The 8,729-nt window shown below is 36.7% G+C and overlaps 1 long non-coding RNA gene across 1 annotated transcript; it reads right to left on the reverse strand.

The window, feature by feature from the left end:
• Positions 1 to 374: 374 nt before the first annotated feature.
• LOC148641925 (uncharacterized) lies at positions 375 to 6,615 on the reverse strand. Its single transcript, XR_015929580.1, has 5 exons — positions 6,529 to 6,615; positions 4,324 to 4,403; positions 2,917 to 3,759; positions 1,418 to 1,598; positions 375 to 969 (listed from the first exon to the last, which is right to left on the reverse strand). It is a non-coding gene; the product is annotated as an uncharacterized LOC148641925 (long non-coding RNA).
• Positions 6,616 to 8,729: the final 2,114 nt, after the last annotated feature.

The following is an 8,729-nucleotide window of genomic DNA, read 5'->3' on the forward strand; positions in this document are numbered from 1 at the left end:
AAAGACAAATGTAAGGGACAGAGGGAGATAATGTACAGTATCTATGATGGTTGAGTGAGAAAGTGATGTCCTGATTAATTACAAATTACAGACAGCTGAGCTTTCATCATAAACTCCTTTAAAAAAGTTGAATTCACGTTTTAGCCTTCAAGAACCAGGGCTTGGTTTATTAAATGCCAATCTTTAGAAAGAGGTAACCCAGAAAGCTAAGTGCACTCAGGCTCTGCAGGACCGGAATTGGACACTGGTAGTCAACAAGACAAAAGAGAGACAAGCAGAAAACATACACCCTTCAAATATTTTATTGACGCACTTATCATTTTAAATTATTTAGTATTACAAAAATACTAAATATGTTCCAGGCACCAAAATGATTATTGAAATGAAATTTAATATTATCATAATTTAATGAAATTATTGCATCATCATTTTTTAATTATTACAAAAATTAAGGAAAAAACCCAAGTTCCGTATAGTGAAGATGATTAAATGCAATAGCTCTGAACAATCCAACACAAATGGCTTGGCATACAATTAGTTCTAATTATCATATCAAATTGTAGTTTAAAAGAGAAATTTATTCAAACAAATTCCTTGATCAGAGAGAAATTAGGCAAATTAGTGTACTTATGCTTTTGAAGGAAATACCCATTTTACTAGCTAACAGCAAAAGCTAAATAGCTTTAAATGTTAAATTTCTGGCATTTGCCTATATAAATGCTCTGTAAGGTAAAGTATCTGCATGCATGTAACTACTAAACTGTTTTAGTTAACAATAGGCTCTTCCTTTATTGCCACTTTCGAAACTGAAGCTCCAGTCCATGTCCCAGTGATAGTGGTCTGGTGTCCGAAGACAGTGAGCACCTTCGCTGTGTAAGGAACATCAATGATCCCCTTCTGGACTACAGCCTTGAATCTCACAGCCTCCCCAGGGGGCACTGTAGCATTCAGGCTGGATGTATTAACAATCTGCAATGAAAGAAGCAAAAGCCATTGGCTGGGGTCTCTGCTTTCAGAAAACAGCGGGCAAATACAGCATTCAAAATCAGTAAGCTAAAGCAGTTCAATGGTTACGGCAATAAAAAAAAAAACAAAGGAAGAGGTAAAGGTTTATTCCATGCTGAAAGGGAAAGAAAGAGACAGTGTTTCATCTGTAGAGCCTTTTTCAGATGTGCTTGAACTTAATAAACAAACAAGGCAATTTAAGGAGTGTAGTTAAGTTGTAGTTAAAATGTGCATAACAACAGTGTTCAAGTGTCACTTAGTCACCTTGTTAGTCAAGTGCCCTGTTTTCTACTTCCTTTCCGCATATGCAAAACAGTGATGTCTTGCTCAATTTCTTTGAGTAACAGCCCAGGGGGCTTAAAGGCACCATTCATCTTCAATAGCTTAATCCAGTACTGGGAACATACTGTACCTCTTTCCTTTCTGTCTCTGTAAAACTCCAGTTGTGAGTAGTACTGGCATTAATAGAGACTGTGGTTTCATTTGCAGCCAACAATGGGATTCCAGCTTTAAAGGTTGTTGATGCTCCAACTTCCACAGTAAATCCATGAGAATGGGTGAAAGAGCTTTCCAGGGTAACAGTTTCAGAAAACCTGAAAAAAAAATCACTTTCTATTTTACAACTTCTTGTTTCAAAGCTGCAGACTGTATCAACCTGGCTGTACCACAATGGGAGAAGGAGAACTTGTGTAAGTACTCGCCTGACATACCAGCCGGGTGAATTTCATGAACTTCAGAGATAGTGAAGATGGCAAGAGAGGGTTTTCTCATGTTGTTACTGCTTGCTCAAATTGTGGCTGACTAAAGGCTACCCAAACCTGCTGACACTCTCCAGGTGTGGAACCTCCCAGACACAGACAGCTGATGGTGCATCTGCAATTTCCCTCACGGGATCAATAAACTATCTATCTATCTAAGTAAAGCCATTGACCATGAGAAGAACATGCAAAATCCTCACGGAGGAGGACTGGGCTAGAGTCAAACTCAGGATTCAACATTTTCAAAGTAGTTCCTTTGCAAGTTTTTGGCTGTTCTTTTGCAATGTTAGTAATATTTGTATCTTCTGCTAGTGTTCCTTCATCTTTCCTGTCACACATTCTAATTCTCCTCATGCCCGAAAATGCCCACATGACATCATCATTAAATTCAGCATATATAGAGTGGACAGGAAGGTAAGTTGGTAGTTTTTTAAATGTATTGCAGTACATTGATGATGATGATGATGAAGATAATAATAATTACAAGTAACAAGGACTCCCCTCCACTACCACCAATGAGTAGCTCTGCCAGAGTGCACCAATACACTCATCACACAGCAGCTCTCAGTGGTGAGGAGAACAGAGAGATGAAGCCAATTCATAGATGGAGATTACTGGGAGGCCATGATTGTTAAATGCCAATCTGAAATTAGTGTCCCCGTCACTATACTGGGGCATTAGGACCCACACAGACTGCAGGGTGGGCACCCCACACTGGTCCCACTAACACCTCTTATAGCAGCAACCATAGCTTTCTCAGGAGGTCTCCCATACAGGTACTGGCCAGGCTCACACCTGCTGGGCTGCTAGTTGTGTTGCAGTGTGGTGATTCTTCTTAACCACTTCTATAACATTTTTTAAATTGAGAGTCAAGTGATTTACTGACAGGTTATAGTTGAACATATACGTAGAAATGCAACTTAAAGTAGATTTTTCATTTAATAATATCTCAAAATAAATTTTCAGACATCATTAAATTCAAATTTTGTTACCCTTAAACATCTTTGTGTTAAGTTTGCCAAAGGATTACCAGCAGTCCTAAAATTTAAGTTTTAGATCTATTGGCAGTGTATTTTGTGTGTATTTTTTGTAATTATTGTGTATTTTGTGATATACAGAAAAATGAAAATACAACTTAGAATGCAGCACTTACTGGAAAGTTGCAGTGTAAGGAACAGAGCCGGTAGAGTTGTCACAGTCATGTTGCCCAACTGTCAGAGGCTCTTTTGAAAGAATCTTTGCATCTTTAACAGAAAAATCCAAACTTAAAATTTGACTTATGGTTTTATCTTGCGTGAGGGCAAGGATTGGGAATTGATTGTAGCCAGATCCAAGATTCTGTGCTCTTCCAATCCAGTTATCACTGGCAATCCTGGGTGGTGGGGCAGTGTAGATCTTCCCTCCATTCTTGGAGACTCACCACAGATTGCCATCAGGAGAGAAGGCCATGAAATGGGTAAGTTCTGTCCAGCCTCCAGTTCCAATAATCTCACTGTTTTTATACCAGATGTAGTTCATATCATTCGGAGGGTTTCCTTTAAGCAGATTCCCTTCTGTGGTCACAGTGTACAGGATACCCGCAGGGTCAAAGAACAGAGAAGGGAAGCACCATCCATCTTCGTAGCAACCCTGTACATCCAGGACACGTACTCATTCTCAGGAGGGGGACCCCTGTACAGTTCACCACTCTTCATGACAACATAGAGTGTGCCGTTTGGATGGAAGAAGAGGGAATGAACTTGATCCCACCCAGACCTTCCTACACACCGAGCTTTCTGCTTCAGCCAGTTCTCATCTGGATTCGCTGGAGGAGACCCAGAATACAGCTGTGCATTACAGACTGCAAACATTGTTCCTTGAGGGCTGAAGGCGACGTGAGAGATGCCTTGCAGATTTCCCACATATTTCGAATATTCACTGAAGTTGTCATTGTAATTATTTGGGGGCAGTCCAATCTTGATACGCCCTGATCTTTCCATGGCAAACAGCACCATACCTTTCCCAAAAAAAAATTTATAATCAAATAGTGAACAAAATAACCAATTTCACCAACTTCAAATATCCTAATCTTTAAAAGACCATTATATAATAGTAATACATTTAATATAAAATCTAACTAATGAAAACAAAGCAATAAGAAAAAAGGACAGATTGTAATGGTTTATTAGGATTTGGTGTCCTCCCAAAGTGGGAAAATAATTAATCAAAAAATTCAGTGAGAAACTTGAAATTGTTTTACATACAGTATTTATTATTCTAAGTGAACTGTTTAGAATCTAAATATTATCTGGCTGTAGAGCTCTTTCAGGGGTTTTCTTTTACATGACATGTTAAAGAATTCTGGAACTTTGAAACCTTCAATCTTGACATTATAGAGTAATTCGTGTAGATCAGATTCAAGATTAATTTCTGAGTCATTGATATCGGAGTCTCAGCCTTTGAGCTCACTGTCATGGGAGTTGATGGTGCCCTGAGTGCCCATTTTATCCCTTCAGACAGCTCCTGTAGATTTGCAAATACAGTTTATCTGTGAAACAATGTCAGTTCTCTACATACTCACACATATTGTCTGCTGCTCCTGAAGTCTTAACCTGGTCAGACATGGTCTCTTTCTGAAGATGAGGTCAACTTTCTGTCTGTCTGCAAAACGGAATTCCATACACAAAATAACATTATTTTTCACATAACTTACAAGTAGGTACTTACTACTTAGAAGTTTCCTAATATTCTAATAATGCATGTTACATCTACAGTACCACAAATATACAGTATGTCAAACTACCAACTGCATACTGTGTTAATTTTCCCCTTGAGACTTTTATTCTGATACATCAAGCGGGTTGTGTCAGAGGCAATTAATAATGAATTTCTTAATTTTTGTTTGTTATGCTAGTGTGGATTGAAGCTATATTTGTAGGAAGAAATGAGCAAAATTAATCATATATAGATAAGTTCTTAAGACAGCAGTGAGGTGAAGACAAGTACACTGTGAGAAACTATACATAAACAATACACAGTTCACTCCTTCCTAATTTACAACTGCTATAGTATTACCAAGGGGTGTATCCAGTTATAAAAAAATCTTTTCTAGATTTTCAATTTTAATTACTTTTCTGTTTGAGCATTTACATTGCACTTGGAGGTTGTAACTTACAATATGTAAATGAACATTAAATACATTTTAATTAAATGTGTCTTGATTTCAAGCTATTAGGTCACAAAATGTCTTAGTTTTAAAACATTGTGTAACTGTATGTAAAATTCCTATTAGCACTGTATGTGTTGTGTACTGTATGTCCATATAATGTGACTTGATTATCAAACATGGCTTTGCCTGTATGTTTTTTCCAGATATCTATTTTAATAACCACAAAAGACAATGTTCAGAATCCAACATTTTTTAGATTTTCACATAATCTGTTGCAGGACTACATTACTCTCTGGAATTGCCAGGTGGCACAGTGAATCTATCTTAATGTGGCTTTTGCACAAATCCTATTTTAATCATAACAAGTAAATGTTTATTAACCCATTAGTGCTTTCCTGCACTAATCATACTGTACAGTAACACTAACTGACATTTTTCATTTTTTAATTAAATGCAGTAACAGAATTATTTGTAATGAAATATAAATTAATAGTAATTAGAGAACAGACAATTTATTGTTAGAATTGTACATAGTGGCTTTATATACTAATTGAAACAATAAGGAAATATATCTTATTTAAAACAAAAAAGAGGTTTTAAGTGATTTGAATGACTTTCAAAGAATGACTTACAGTACAGTATGTCACTCTAATTGGATGAGCTAAATTAAAAGCTACTAGTGTTACTTTTTCCATTTTCTACAAAAGGTTCAATGAAGCTACAAGCTTTTCATTATCCATTACAGCAATAAGACACCAAGTGTTCATGGAAAACATTATAACTTTATATCATTTTATAATGATAATAAACATTAGGTAGTTCAAACGAGCATGCCAGAATGTTTCCAAAATAACCATAGCAAGTGACAAAGTTAAAGACTCTGATGCAGAAAACGTTTATGAAAAAGATGGAATACTGCTTAAAGTTTTATAAAGCAAATTAATAATTAAATATACAGCATATTATCCACCCATCCATTTTCTAACTGTCACGGAATCTGGGGTATAGCTGTGGAGAGAGACCGGCAAGAAGGGAGGACCCTATGTGTAGCGGCAGGAACAGAGCAAATAAGGGGGTTTGCTCCGGGCTCAAGGTATCGGGTGAAGTCGGAACGAGACATAAGACCTCAGGTAGCGGATGTGGGGCGACGTGGTGAGGCGAGCCTCTCTACAACCAATCCCAATACTGACCGAGAGGAAAGTGAGACCCGGAAATATATAGCCCCAGACAACAAGACAAACCAGAAGAACAAGTAAAGCACAGAGAAACAAGGAACAGGACAGATACATGTACAGTTATGTGATTATTACTTAGTCAAGCAAGATGCAGTAGGACCATACATAGGATTGGTAACAGTAATGTACAACGCTTGCCCTTGGGAATATTATGGTGTACAGCAGTATCAGACATTTACTAAAGTAAATGTACTGTGGGATAGTAATGATTCCCAGAAACATTGCCATGGTATTTTCTTGATATTCTTATGATATAGTATAGTAAAACATTCTGAAGGCAAATCACAACACTTACGGTGGTTATACAATTGTAAATTGGAGAAAATACTGTAAAACACTGTAATGATGACCTGTAACACATCAGCTATGAAATGAAACTTACCTTGGTTACACTCTGAAGAAAGCAGCTTTTGAATCACACTTGGTCCAGCAGGTACTGTATGAGTATCAAGGTAACGATTTCTTCAGTACTTTCTCTCTGACTGTAAATGCCTGTCCTCAGCTTCATATTTATACATACAGTATAAAAGTAAAAACACCTTAAAACGTTTTGGATTGGATATTATCCTTCAACACTCCCCTTTCACATGCAGATATCAGTTTTTTCTTGAAAACACATCAAAGACACATTTGCAGACAGAACAAGTTCTGTAAGTACAGTATATCGAAACCGTTTGCATTTTTTAATATTCCTGCTTTTATGTAACTGAAATTCATTTGTTTCCCCAAAATTTGATTTCCAAATTAAAACAGAAGTATTTCTTGAACTGCAGCAAAAATTGCGAAATGACTTATGTGACTCCAGTTTCAGTCCAGTGTCTTCATAAAAGACACAGTGTGGCGAAACAACATGTTCAAAATGTTTTTAATATGTAACATAAAAAATTGAATAAAAACTAAACCAAATCATACCCAATATGAATGACAAATGTATTATCTTAAGACAAATGCAAACAGTAAATTCCTCCCGTAATTTAAACATATCCATTAATACCATTTGTCAATGAGTTCACAAGGAAACATATGTATGATACAGAGTCTAATTTAATAGAACTATTTCTTTTGTCACAATCAGGAACTATAATTCAAAATGGTAGGGTCCCTTTGTAATTAAAGGGTTAAGTGTATAATCCATACATCTATTTTTTAACTTTTTGTATAATACTATTTATATAATATTCAATTTAGAAGATTCATTTATATAATAATCAGTTTATTTGTTTTGAACATTTCCCTTCATTTGAGTACAGCAGGATTTTTGTGATGACATACAGTACTTGGTTTCCCAATGAGGCTGTTGGTGCTTGGTACAGAGGACATATGGGGGACGGGGGCCAGTATATCAATTATCAAGATCTTTTCTCCAGAATATTTTTGAATGGCAATCCCAATGGGGCTGATAATAGTAAATGGGAAAAGGAAGTGAATCAAAGAGGCATGCCATGACCTTGTCAACTTCAACACTAGGTACAGCGTCTATGGTCTTGCTGTTGGAGGTCACAGATTGCAAATATTACAGCTGAAAGGCCATAAAGTAAACAGTGAGTTGATCTGGAGCCAGGGAGATGGAGTAATTCAGAGGCTAGTTTGGGAATCTCAATCAGAGTGGAGAGATAAACCAACTGACATTTGGATGGACGAGACTCAGAATGAGTAGGAAAAGGGTACACAGCACGAGTTGGCTTCACCGCAGAAGCTACAGATATGAAGGAAGTGGAAAGCAGAAGATGAAATGATTTGAAAATGACCATGAAGATCTCTAGAGTGGCTTGGTTTGAAGAAGACTAGGTGCTTAGGTATAATGGAGGGATATCCTGTGGGTGTAACTGTAGGGTTTGTGCGGTGGTGATTAAACACTCTGCCTGTACGGACGGGAACTGCATGGAGACAGATATTCCTGTAAAGGTTTATTGCTGAACAATAACATTTACACCTGCCGCGTTCTCGTTCTTTCTCTTCTTGATAGTCCCTCTTTTCCCATCACACTCTCCCCGAAAGCAATCAGAAAAAAACAGAAAGTCACATTAACGGAAACTTATCCACAAACTGCAACAGAGAGCTCCACACAACTCAAAAACATTTCAAACTGCTCAACCAAATAAAACAACAATTGCAGGACGTAAGCTTACAAGAGGGGAGATAAAAGCATCAGAGACAGTCTGAGTATCTTCTCAAAGTGCGTTACAAGAAAAGCAAAAGAAAGCAAAAAGAAATCTAGAAGATAATAATTCAGGTGGGTAGCTGCGTCAGCATGTGTAGGCTGCAAAGGAACAAGTAATAGGTTTATTCTTCAATAAGCTTAGTTCGTGGTTGTGTTATTCATCCAGGTGGATGCTGCACCTGTAAGCAATTATTATTATTATTATTATTATTATTATTATTATTATTTTTATTATAATTATTATTATTATTCCTAGTGAAATGGAGTTTATAGCAGATGTTTGAGACAGTTGTCAAAAACCAAGTTCAATAAGAATCATCTGTCAGTAATTCATAATAAATTCTTGACGTCATTTAATCATAATATACAGTATGTTATACATAAACTCCCATTTACTGTAACAAATCTTTCTTTTTAAAGTC

The sequence above is a fragment of the Lepisosteus platostomus genome, chromosome 23 (genome assembly GCF_059453375.1).
Source record: "Lepisosteus platostomus isolate fLepPlt1 chromosome 23, fLepPlt1.hap1, whole genome shotgun sequence".
Lineage (NCBI taxonomy): Eukaryota > Metazoa > Chordata > Actinopteri > Semionotiformes > Lepisosteidae > Lepisosteus > Lepisosteus platostomus.